The sequence below is a fragment of the Carassius gibelio genome, chromosome B22 (assembly GCF_023724105.1).
Source record: "Carassius gibelio isolate Cgi1373 ecotype wild population from Czech Republic chromosome B22, carGib1.2-hapl.c, whole genome shotgun sequence".
Classification (NCBI taxonomy): Eukaryota; Metazoa; Chordata; class Actinopteri; order Cypriniformes; family Cyprinidae; genus Carassius; species Carassius gibelio.
Genome location: NC_068417.1, coordinates 9,168,667 through 9,181,754, shown reverse-complemented (window position 1 = coordinate 9,181,754; position 13,088 = coordinate 9,168,667). Strand labels below are relative to the sequence as shown.

The following is a 13,088-nucleotide window of genomic DNA, read 5'->3' as shown; positions in this document are numbered from 1 at the left end:
ATGTTTTATATATAATGTTTTATATATATATATATATATATATATATATATATATATATAAATGTGAAATAATTAAAATGTGTTTTAGATTATATAAATGTGAAATAATTAAAATGTGTTTTCAACCTTTAATTATTTTTTAGATAATATAAATTATATCATGTTTTATAAATATATATATATATATATATATATATATATATATATATATATATATATATATATATATATATATATATATATATATATATATATAAATAAAATGTAGAACACACCGACCCCATTTATACACCGCTCATAAATGTAATGGGAGGGGGAGAAGCCGTATAACCACACACACACACACACACACACACACACACATAACCGTATAACTGTGATAAACTTCAAACAAACTAACTGACACAGAGTTCAAACAAGTTATCTGGCACAGACTTCAAACAATTTATCTGGCACAGACTTCAAACAGACTAACGGTCAATAGGGTAAAACTTTCTGTCAAAAGCACATGATCGATGCGTGAGGAGTCTTTCATCTTCCGTTTAAACTAGCCGTCAAAACCATGATTTAGAACTAATTAGGTCAATAGGGTAAAACTTTCTGTCAAAAACGCATGATCGATGTGTGGAAAGGTCGTAGGTTAACCCTTGATCTCATTTGTCCCGCCCATCCATCATAAGGTTACCGGAAGTTCAACCTGTCAAAAGGTCAAAGGTCAAAGTCATAAATCATCATGACAGAAGCAGCATTATAAGTACTACTGGTGGCATTTGCATAATGAGATTTCTCTCTTTTTTGTGAAAGTGACAAACAGTTAAGTGTGGTGACCCGTACTCAGAAATCATATTCTGTATTTAACCCATCCAAAGTGCACAGACAGAGCAGCGAATTCACAGCAGTTCTCTCTAACAACTAAACCACGAACTCTTCTCATATAATCAAGAAATTTAATCAAGATCATACAGTCATCAAAAGCATAAGTCGCCTGCTAGATCAAGACTTGTATCAGCATTGCACAAATGTTTGCTGCTAAACAATAATGCAATTGTATAGAAGCAAATTTGTGAAAACCGCTTAAAGGCTCAAGATATCAACTGAAGCAAATACTCACCACAATTATGGTGGCAAAGTTTTTTTTTTTTTTTTTTTTTTAATTGATTTCATCCAAAGCTGTGCTTAAAGTCAGTTGTAGTTCTTGTGTTTCTCTTTTCTTCAGTGATGTTGATTGTAAACAGCAGATGTTAATCATTAATGCACAATCATCATTTAATTAGTCACTTAATTATCTCATTAACTTTAACTCTTTGAGGACTTGGGATTTGACTCAAGACTCGTTTGTGACTTGGAAGGAATGACTTGGTTCCTCCTCTGGTGAAATCGGCTGATGAGTTCATGGGTGGAACAAAAATATGGCAGGACTTTTACTCTTTGGCCCCTGGACTTCCCACCTCTGCGCGTTCGTCACACTATGAGCCTATCATATTTAAATAACAATATTAACTACCACATTTGCCTTTTCACTCTCTCTGCACTGTGCATGTAAACTGCCAAAACTCAAATGGAATCGCAATACCTTTTGCATTTGAATTTCCAACGTCTTCAAAGAAACCTGTCAATCAAGTGGAAGGGGTGGGGCCATTTTATTTGGCACGTTTGCATTGGGAAGTGACATCACTCACAGTCGAAGGTAATAAATAATATTTAATTAATTAGTGTGGACATTGTCAACTAAATACTTAATAACCAATAAGGTTAAAGTGTGTCTTACAAATTACTTCCTCTTTTCTATCCTGTGAAGCTTTTACTTAAAGATGTTTCCTGATATTGACACTAGGGCTGGGCGATATATCTAACGATATGATCATGCGCATCTAATCAGTAAAGCTGCTTCCGTGATCACCGCTAAAATCTCCATCACCTGCTTATAATTGGAGTGGCATTTAATAGACAGCAGAGTTGGGACTTTCAATTCACAAGCAAGTCTTCAAGTCATATCCAAGTCCTCAAAGGGTTAAAATTAATGAGATAATTAAGTGACTAATTAAATGATGATTGTACATCAGTGATGAACTTCTGCTGTTAACAATCAACATCACTGAAGTAAAGTGAAACACAAGAACTACAACTGAATTTAGCCACAGCCTTCAACTGAAAAAAAAAACACTATGGCACCATAATTGTGGTCAGGGTTTCCTTTAGGTAGTCTCTTGACCCTTTTACTAATTCAAAGCAATTTGGTTCAAAACAATTTCAATATTGTTTTTGCAACAAACATGTATGCATTGCTGAATCAAATCTTGTAGTGACAGATGATCTTATGCTTTTTCTGCTTATAACTCATGTTGACTTGGACATCATGAGATAGTCTTCTTTGGATTGTTGACTGACATTCAGATTTTACCAGAGTTGGGACTTTCAAGTCACAAGCAAGTATTTAAGTCATATCCCAAGTCCTCAAAGGGACTCAAGTTAATGAGACAATTAAGTGACTAATTAAATGATGATTGTGCATTGTGCATTAATGATGAGCACCTGCTGTTGTTGAGAATTACAGAGGATCAGATGTTGATGTTTTATTGGTTAAAGTGATGCAACCATAATGGAGATCAGCGTTTGCTTTAGTGGGGCTCTTGACCCTTGACTGTCATGTTAGATCTCTTTATGTAGCATTGCATGAGGTGCTGTAAAGCAGAGAGAAGAAATTAATCTGTATGTGATAGGTGGTCAGATTACAATCAAATTAACATTAGCTCTATTTAAATTAAGCATAATCAACCCAATAAAACTACACTATGGGGAAAAAAAATTAAAGTAAGTGAATTTTAAATCTACTAAGTGCATACAAAATTTGAAAAACTATACTCTGTAGACACACACAGACATCAAGAACCAGCAAATGACTCTCAACAGTGGTGACAATCAACAAAATGTTGCATGCTGGGTAAAACCTTAGTAAAATCTCCCGTCATGCACTGCAGTATGAAAAATTGTCACCACTGTTGAGGATCGTGTGATAAGTGTGTTTGTCTAAAAACCTGAACTGATTGTCTCCTTTTGTGTCTTTCAACATTGAAGCATTGTGATTTTTTTTTTTTTTTACTTCAGTTCAGTAATAGCTGAGTGTCAATCTACTATCCAAAGATAAACACAATTTCATGATGTTCAGTCATCATGAGTTATAAGCAGAAAAAGCATAAGATCATCTGTCACTACAAGGTTTGATTCAGCAATGCATACATGTTTGTTTGCGAAAACAATATTGCAATTGTTTTGAATCAAATTGGTTTGAATCAGTAAAAGTCTCAAGACACTACTTAAAGCAAACCTTGACCACAATTATGGTGGCATGGTGTTTTTTTTTTTCAGTTGAAGGCTGTGGCTAAATTCAGTTGTAGTTCTTGAGTTTCTCTTTACTTCAGTGAGGTTGATTGTTAACAGCAGATGTTCATCACTAATGCACAATCACCATTTAATTAGTCACTTAATTATCTCTTTAGCTTTAACCCTTTGAGGACTTGAATATGACTTGAAGACTTGCTTGTGACTTGAAAGTCCCACCTCTGATAGACAGAGCCGTAGATCGCTGACAAGCCACGCCATATCGCGTTCATATCGAAGGCGATTCATCTGCGATAATGAACGCGATATGGCGTGGCTTGTCAGCGATCTACGGCTCTGTCTATTAAGTGCCACTCCAATTATAAGCAGGTGATGGAGATTTTAGCGGTGATCACGGAAGCAGCTTTACTGATTAGATGCGCATGATCATATCGCTCGATATATCGCCCAGCCCTAATTGACACTTTATGTTCTTTTTGTGGTGCTGAACACAAATCCATTTCTCATCTCTTCTGGGAATGCACATATACAAGTCTGTTCTAGTAGAATTTTTGTATCTTCGATCATACTAAAATGTACCATGTTTTTACTAGGGTAGCTAAACATTAGTTATCGATAGTGTTTATAATTAAACGACAGTAGCCACAAATGTACAGTTGTCTGAGACGTTATGAAATGTTCTTTAACATCATGAACCATAAAATGTAGTCCGTGTCCTGCTATGGTTAATTTTCATAATAGGTAAACATAGGTCACAAGTCAACACAGTCACATTTCATTGATTCAGGAGCTGCACAATGTGAAGCCGAGAGTCCTGTCTTGAATATAGAGACCTGGTGCTGATTCAGAGTAGATTGATATCTGTGGTTAGTGGTCGTGTTTCTGACCATAATGTAATTTTTTTTCAAGAAAACTAACAAAGCAACGCTTTTTAAATTAATTTAAAACCACTGCTCATCATGATGTATTCCCAAAAAATCAGCAACACAATCTTGAAATAGCTTTAAAAGAGACTGATTGGAGTGAAGTCCTGCAAAGTGAAAATTTAGAGAGAGGCTCTGATTATTTTTTGGGAAAGGTCAAAGAGGTGTTTGAATTGTTTACTAGAAGGGGACGGTTAACAAAAATAAAAAAGAATACATTACCCTGGGTTAATAATGAATGTAGGAAATTGATGAAGGAGAGAGATCAGCTCCTTAAAAAATCGCTGAATTCTGGTCTTTTATCTGATCAATATAAATACACCTCTATGAGGAATAAGGTAATACAGACTTTACGAAAGGCTAAAGCAAGTGTTTTTATGAACATTACTGAGGGTTCAAAAGGGGATGGGAAAAAATTTTGGCAAACCATTAATAAATTAGCTAGTAAAAAAAAAGAACAATGTAAAACATTTTGAAATTAAAATTAACAGTACTCTAGTAAAAGATTCTTTATCTATAGCCACTAATTTTAATTCACATTTTAGAAATTCAGTGGATGAATTAACACAGCATTTTACTGTTAAATACATTACATATACACCTATACAAATTGATAAGCCGTTATTTGAAATAGATGAAATAACTGAGTTAGAAGTAGCAAATATCATTGATGCATTAAAAAGCTCCAAAGCAAAGGATGCGTATGGGCTTGACACATTTTTAAAAACAAATAAAGATTCTTTAGTATGCCCAATAACACACATGGTAAACCTGTCATTCAAACAAGCAGTTGTTCCATTTGCTTGGAAGATGGCTACAGTTGTTCCAATCTACAAATCTGGAGATAAATTACATTTGAAAAATTATAGGCCAATAAGTATTCTTCCTATTATATCTAAGGTAGCAGAAAAATGGGTATCAAATCTTTTGACTAATCATCTAAATAAGGGTTTTAATTCTTTACATCCAATGCAATTTGGTTTCCGAAAAAATTACTCAACAGATTCAGCAAACTGTTTGTTTGTTGAGAGAGTGAAATGTTTACTAGATAAAAATGCATGTGTTGGTGCTGTCTTTTTAGATTTAAAGAATGCATTCGACCCTGTTGACCATCAGGTGCTTTTATCTAAACTAACAAATTTTAATTTCTCAGAGGAAGCAATACTTTGGGTAAAATCTTATCTTTCTAATAGGAAACAATGTGTATGTATTGATAGCGTGAAATCTTCTTATATTGTCTGCCCCAAGGGGGTTCCACAAGGTTCTATTTTAGGACCATTGTTATTTTCACTTTACATTAATGACTTACCTGAAGTATGTAAAGATGTAAATATTCAGTTATATGCAGATGATGTAGTTATTTATACCCATGCAAAGAATTTTGAAAAAGCCTCGATTACTTTGACCTCTGCTATGACTAATTTACAGGATTGGCTTATCAGGACAGGTTTAATATTAAAAACAAAAAAATCTGTGTGTATGATGTTTTCAAAATGGTTAGTAGAGATGACTCATTCAAATGTATTTCTAGGAGGAGAGGAAATAGAACTTGTGAAAGAGTTTACGTATCTTGGAGTTACTCTTGATTCTACTTTCACTTTTAAAAGCCATGTAAAAAAGTTGTCTAATATTGTGAAATTTAATGTAAGAAATTTTAGGTATATTAGGTCTTTCTTGACAGTTGGTGCTGCAAGGCTGTATTCATATTCAATGATTTTTTTCAAGTATGCAGTATTGTTTCAGTAGTTGGTCATTCACTAGTAATTCAATTCTTAAGTCAATAGAAACACTGTATAAGAAGGCGATAAAAGTGTTTGATAAAAAAACCCTCTCATTTCACCACTGTAAAATAATTAAAAAACATAATCTTTTGAGTTATGAATCTTAATTATGCATGCTTTGTTTATAAGGTCTGGCATGGGCTTGCTCCACCCCCGTTGAAGGAGTTTATTAAACAGAGGGCATATTGTGGTATTGGTACCAGGTCTGTCAGTAGAGGGGATTGGGAAGTACAAAATAGGCGAACATCTTTTGGCCAGAAAGTTTTATCAGTGATAGGGAGCAAATACTTTAATAGTTTGCCACACTCAGTACGACAGTGTTCTAATTATCACACTTTTAAAGAACATCTTAAGAAGTGGCTTATGAAAAATCAAGTGTGTGAACATTTTTCTTAGTAATTTTTGTGATGTGGTTTATATATGTGTTTTTAGCAGAGTCTTGTGTATAGTGAGTATTTGTTAGTGTGTGTACCTGCCTAGGGACTACGGACGTAAATTAGCATTACTCCAAACATTTTTCTCCTCAAGGATACACAACAAATCTTATGGTCTCTCTGGTAGAGGAATACTGCAAGTCACCACAGGCCCTACAAGAAAGCAGTGCTGTCTTGTCCTCTGCCACACCGCCCCCCCTCACCACTTCCCTCCAGAAGGTTGCCAAGGATGAGGCGGTCAGCCTCCATCTCACACGACACTCACGTTTTAATATGTAATAAAAAGATACATTTTACCAGAACAGTTTGTTACACTATGGATTTAATAATCGTCTTCCAAGCAGGGCCACTGGACACCTTTGTATGTTTGTCCCTCCCCTGCAAACTGCAACCTTATTGCTGACACAACACATGAAGGTATGGCTTTCCTAATGTTCCTGCCTAGTATTCCGTACGCCCAGCGGACAACCTGCCTGTATGCTGTGTATCGGAACTGCCTGTGGTGGAGATTGGGACATAATTACATTTTGATCATACCATGTTTTCATAGTAAACCATTCCAATGGTAAATATTGCATGTCCTGTTGGCTGATATTCTACTGTACTACACAACACCAAAGTTGTTTTTATAGTAAATATATGGAAACCACTGAATTTAAAAACCTTCTTAACATGATTTATTATTTTGGTGTAGAAAAGCTGGTTCTTTAAACTGCAAGGTTATATAATTTTTTTTTTTTTTTTTTTTTCTCAAAACATACTCTGGTCTGCTGGCTTGAAGAGGGCCATGCTCCTGTCTGAAGTTCATGTATGCTATCTGCAGCACAAAAGGATTCAGACACGATGTTTCAAACCCTGGATGGAGTGTGAGGCAGGTAATGTCTTCTGGGGGATCTAGGTTTAAGACAAGGGACCAATAGGCATCAAACTCCCTACAGCACTCACTCTCCACTGCTGATGGCATAGCCTCACATCTACCACACGAGCACCTGTTAAACAAAATGTGCTAAGATAAACTCATTCTCCTTCCCTCCTTGTAGCTCTAGTGGTTACTGTAAGACCTTGTAAGAAACGACATGTAGACTACAACTTCAACTTCAACTTGAAAGATGGGCTTTAATGGGGCCGTCACACTAGCCTTACTAACGTGCAAAATTATTTCGGACGCCGCTGCGAATATGGGCGGGAGTAAGATATAACGTAAGATATATTTCCCCTCAGTTATCACAACATGGATTAATCTGTGCTTGTACTGTGTCTTTTGCGACGGCGTCGAAAGCGTCTTATTATATTGTACTCTCTGTCTCTTTCTTTCTATAAATATATACACACTAAACAATAAAAAAATTTATCATCTGTTCCTGTTTCCATTGACACTGCGAATGCAGCTTAGGGCTGGGCGATATATCGAGCGATATGATCATGCGCATCTAATCAGTAAAGCTGCTTCTGTGATCACCGCTAAAATCTCCATCACCTGCTTATAATTGGAGTGGCACTTAATAGACAGAGCCGTAGATCGCTGACAAGCCACGCCATATCGCGCTCATTATCACAGATGAATCGCCTTCGATATGAACACGATATGGCGTGGCTTGTCAGCGATCTACGGCTCTGTCTATCAGAGGTGGGACTTTCAAGTCACAAGCAAGTCTTCAAGTCATATCCAAGTCCTCAAAGGGTTAAAGCTAAAGAGATAATTAAGTGACTAATTAAATGATGATTGTGCATTAATGATGAACATCTGCTGTTAACAATCAACATCACTGAAGAGAAACACAAGAACTACAACTGAATTTAGCCACAGCCTTCAACTGAAAAAAAAGTAAAAGAAAAAAAACACTATGTCACCATAATTGTGGTCAAGGTTTGCTTTAAGTAGTGTCTTGACACTTTTACTGATTCAAACCAATTTGATTCAAAACAATTGCAATATTGTTTTCGCAACAAACATGTATGCATTGCTGAGTCGAACCTTGCAATAACAGATGATCTTATGCTTTTTCTGCTTATAACTTATGATGACTGAACATCATGAAATTGTGTTTAGCTTTGGAAAGTAGAATGACACTCAGCTATTAGTGAACTGAAGGAAAAAAAAAAATCACAATGCTTCAATGTTGAAAGACACAAAAGGAGACAATCAGTTCAGGTTTTTAGACAAACACACTTATCACACGATCCTCAACAGTGGTGACAATTTTTCATACTGCAGTGCATGACGGGAGTTTTTACTAAGGTTTTACCCAGCATGCAACATTTTGTTGATTGTCACCACTGTTGAGAGTCATATGCTGGTTCTTGATGTCTGTGTGTGTCTACAGAGTATAGTTTTTCAAATTTTGTATGCACTTAGTAGATTTAAAATTCACTTACTTTATATTTTTTTTCCCCCATAGTGTAGTTTTACTGGGTTGATTATGCTAAACTTAAATAGAGCTAATGTTAATTTGATTGTAATCTGACCACCTATCACATACAGATTAATTTCTTCTCTCTGCTTTACAGCACCTCATGCAATGCTACATAAAGAGATCTAACATGACAGTCAAGGGTCAAGAGCCCCACTAAAGCAAACACTGATCTCCATTATGGTTGCATCACTTTAACCAATAAAACATCAACATCTGATCCTCTGTAATTCTCAAGAACAGCAGGTGTTCATCATTAATGCACAATCATCATTTAATTAGTCACTTAATTATCTCATTAACTTTAACCCTTTGAGGACTTGGGATATGACTTGAAGACTTGCTTGTGAATTGAAAGTCCCAACTCTGGTAAAATCTGAATGTCAGTCAACAATCCAAAGAAGACTATCTCATGATGTTCAGTCATCATGAGTTATAAGCAGAAAAAGCATAAGATCATCTGTCACTACAAGCTTTGATTCAGCAATGCATACATGTTTGTTGCGAAAACAATATTGAAATTGTTTTGAATCAAATTGCTTTGAATTAATAAAAGGGTCAAGAGACTACCTAAAGCAAACCCTGACCACAATTATGGTGCCATAGTGTTTTTTTTTTTTTCAGTTGAAGGCTGTGGCTAAATTCAGTTGTAGTTCTTGTGTTTCGCTTTACTTCAGTGATGTTGATTGTTAACAGCAGAAGTTCATCACTAATGCACAATCACCATTTAATTAGTCACTTAATTATCTGATTAACTTTAACCCTTTGAGGACTTGGATATGACTTGAAGACTTGCTTGTGACTTGAAAGTCCCACCTCTGCTGTCTATTAAATGCCACTCCTATTATAAGCAGGTGATGGAGATTTTAGCGGTGATCACGGAAGCAGCTTTCCTGATTAGATGCGCATGATCATATCTTTCGATATATCGCCCAGCCCTAATGCAGCTTCTTTTTTTTAATTAGCTTTTAAATATGTATTTTATAAAATAGGACGCTGCGCTACGGCTAAAATTAGCACTTCCTTCATTTTTTAATTTCTGTACAGAGAGGTCACGCAGTGACGTATCGATCATGTACTGGTCACACGACTTCATGTGATGAGAATTCGCAGATCAGAGTTCACCAAACTTGAACTTTCAAACGCAGCGAAATGCAAAATTTTTCGCGTGAGCCTGCGTTTCCGGTCTGATGCATTTACATGCGTATGAATGGAAGTCAGTGGAACGAAAAGTGCAGTGTGACCGCCCCTTAAGTGTGCAGCAATCAGACTAAAGTTCCGGATGAATCGGAATGAACATGCTACACTAAATTTGTGGTTTATTAACGTCTACACCTACCACAACCCTAAACCTACTCTTATAGTAATGCATATACAGTTATTATGCGTTATATTCGTGGTTGTAGCTAGAAGGGATACAGACATGCACCCTAAACCTATACCTACCATTACAGTAATGCAGGTACATTAAATGTTTTTTAGCATCAGAAAAAGGATGGGTAGGATAAACTGTCAGGATAGCGGTCTGGATTCAGCACTAAGACTTACATTTCTTTGAGAAATCCAATATATAAGTTTTTACATATTGAATGAGGTTTGTTTTTACTATTTTCAAATACAACTTTCAAATTACACTATTTTCAAACATGCACGTCCTCAATGCGTTAACATAATTGTGGGTGGGACCAACAGAAACTGGCCAATCAATAAATATTTTGTATGGTAAGCACCTATATAAGAGGAAAATTTTGAAAAAAAAAAGTCCAGTAAATGAACTTGAAAGCTCAGGTTAAATATATTTTAAACCAAATATATGAAGTTATAGTGAAACTATAAATTATAGTGAAACCATACATTTATAATATATTATATTTCATCTGGAAAATTACCAGCTTCTCACTGGGTCACCCCATCCGTAACTTCGCCACTGGTTCCCTCATGGTGGAATGACCTGCCCAACTCAATCCGAGCAGCTGAGTCACTGCTCTTTTGTTGATTTAGATTGCTTCCATTGTCCTCATTTGTAAGTAATCTTTTTTGTTTCTATATTAAATATTTTTATATAATATAAAATATAAGATTATAAATATATAAATGTATGTGCATGTAAATATTTTCAATATAATACAGTATATAGAAATAAATACTACATGTTTGTATGTTTATATATACACAATACACAGTAAACACACACACACACACACACACACACACATATATATATATATATATATATATATATATATATATATATATATATTAAACCTTTATTTTGGATGCGATTTAAAGCAAATTAATTGCCTGACCGCATGAATATATATATTAGTGTTGTCAGACGATTAATCACCATTAATAACATCCAAAATAAAGTTTTTTTTTTACACTGTTAGCAATTGATGTAATTTTACAATATATTTTACAACAATACACTGTATTCATGGTTTTTATTGTAAATGCAAATGCATGATGGGAAATTGATGGACATTCCTGTAATATTATTGTAACTACACTGTAGAAGCATTATTTTACAGACACCACAAAGCATTGTGGGATAGCATTAAAACTGGTACTTTAATATTCTTTCTAACATAAAAAGTCCAGTTTTCTTAACGTTAAAAGAAACTTAAGGGGTATGATGTTTCTCAAACATTCTTTTAACTTAATTTTGATTTAAAAATTCAACATTCTAGGAACGTTGATTTGTAACATTGCAAGAACATAAAAAGGTCCAGTTTCCATATTAGTATAGTGTTATTTTAAGGTCAGTCATTCAAACACCTGCTGTGATCAAGCAAGAAAGAAAGATAAATAAGAACACAAACTACAACTTTCTTCAGCCACAGTCGTAGGTGAACTGAAGATACAAGACTTTAAATCTCTCAAGATCTGAATAAACAACTCCACAAACAGCATTACCAGCTTCACTTGTAGTAATACTAACCAGAATGATTTTATTTATGTCATGCATCTACAGAAGTTCTTATTGAGATTAAGATTAAGATGTTGATGTCTTAATTAAAATGTTTTTTGAGATCACCATCATAGAGATCAGGGTTTGCTTCAGTTGTGCTCTAGACCCTCAACTTTTGCTACAATACTTTTTTCTGCAGTTGCAGTTGTTTTCAGAAAACATTTCTGCATATGTAAAGCAGATCAACAAGTCTGTTTTAATAATAACAACCAACTGACTGCACTAAAATGGTTTAAATAACCCAACTGATATAAAAATGAATCATTTGAAACAATGTTGTGGTTCGTACACTGGTGTTTAACAGTGAATAAATATCGTTTTTGCTAACTTTTTGTTAAAAACATGTTTTAGATTATTTATCCACTCACAGACATCAACATTTGGTGTATTAAACACAACGATGGTGACATGTTTCATGCCAGCATACAAAACATGTTCATGGCTCCCAGCATGCATTGCTGCAATTTTTTTTTTCTTTTTTTTTTTGGGGATTGTCACCACTGTTAAGGATTGAACGACAACAATACAAAATACAACATTTTATTGTATTAATGCTACTGTAATCACAGCAACACTGCTGTATAAACACAGAATTTTATTGTATTAAATCAACAGTATATTACTTGTATATTGTTTGCTGTAAATTCACGGCAATTAGTTGCCAGGAGTTTCCTGTACAAATACAAAAAAAATTTAACAGTGTACTGTATATATAAATACATTTACAAATACATTTAAATAACATTTACTTATATAATATATATCAATAATAAAATATAAAAACATAACATATTTTTCTTAAATATAAACATTCGTGTGTGTGTGTGTATTTATATACATACAGTACATACATATATATAGTACATAGACATATTATATTTTTGTTATGGAAAATGTATTATTTTAATTTTTCTGTCATTATCACAAAAATCTTTTTTTTTTTTTTTTATGTTTTAGTGCAACATTTGCATGTAGATGTTTTTTTTGTTTTTGTTTTTGTCTTTTTGTGGGCTAGCCAACAGTGGGTTGCCCTCAGAAAATCCTGATAGTGCCCTGAATGACCAAACTGCTATGGGCCCCGCATGGGCAAACCCTCATGAGGCCCACGAGGGAGAACCTCCGTTATTTATTATGTTGAATACCTGCAGAGTAAGATAATTTAATTATTTTCAGACTTTTGTAAAACACTTAAAAACGCTGGTGTGGATGGAGACACATTACCAAGACTA

At 34.6% G+C, this 13,088-nt stretch overlaps 1 protein-coding gene across 1 annotated transcript in view; it reads left to right on the top strand.

Annotated features, from left to right (window-relative positions):
* LOC127987324 (uncharacterized) overlaps window positions 1–13,088 on the top strand; it is a 66,973-nt gene that overhangs the window by 30,352 nt on the left and 23,533 nt on the right. The gene's annotated exons all lie outside the window — the stretch shown is intronic.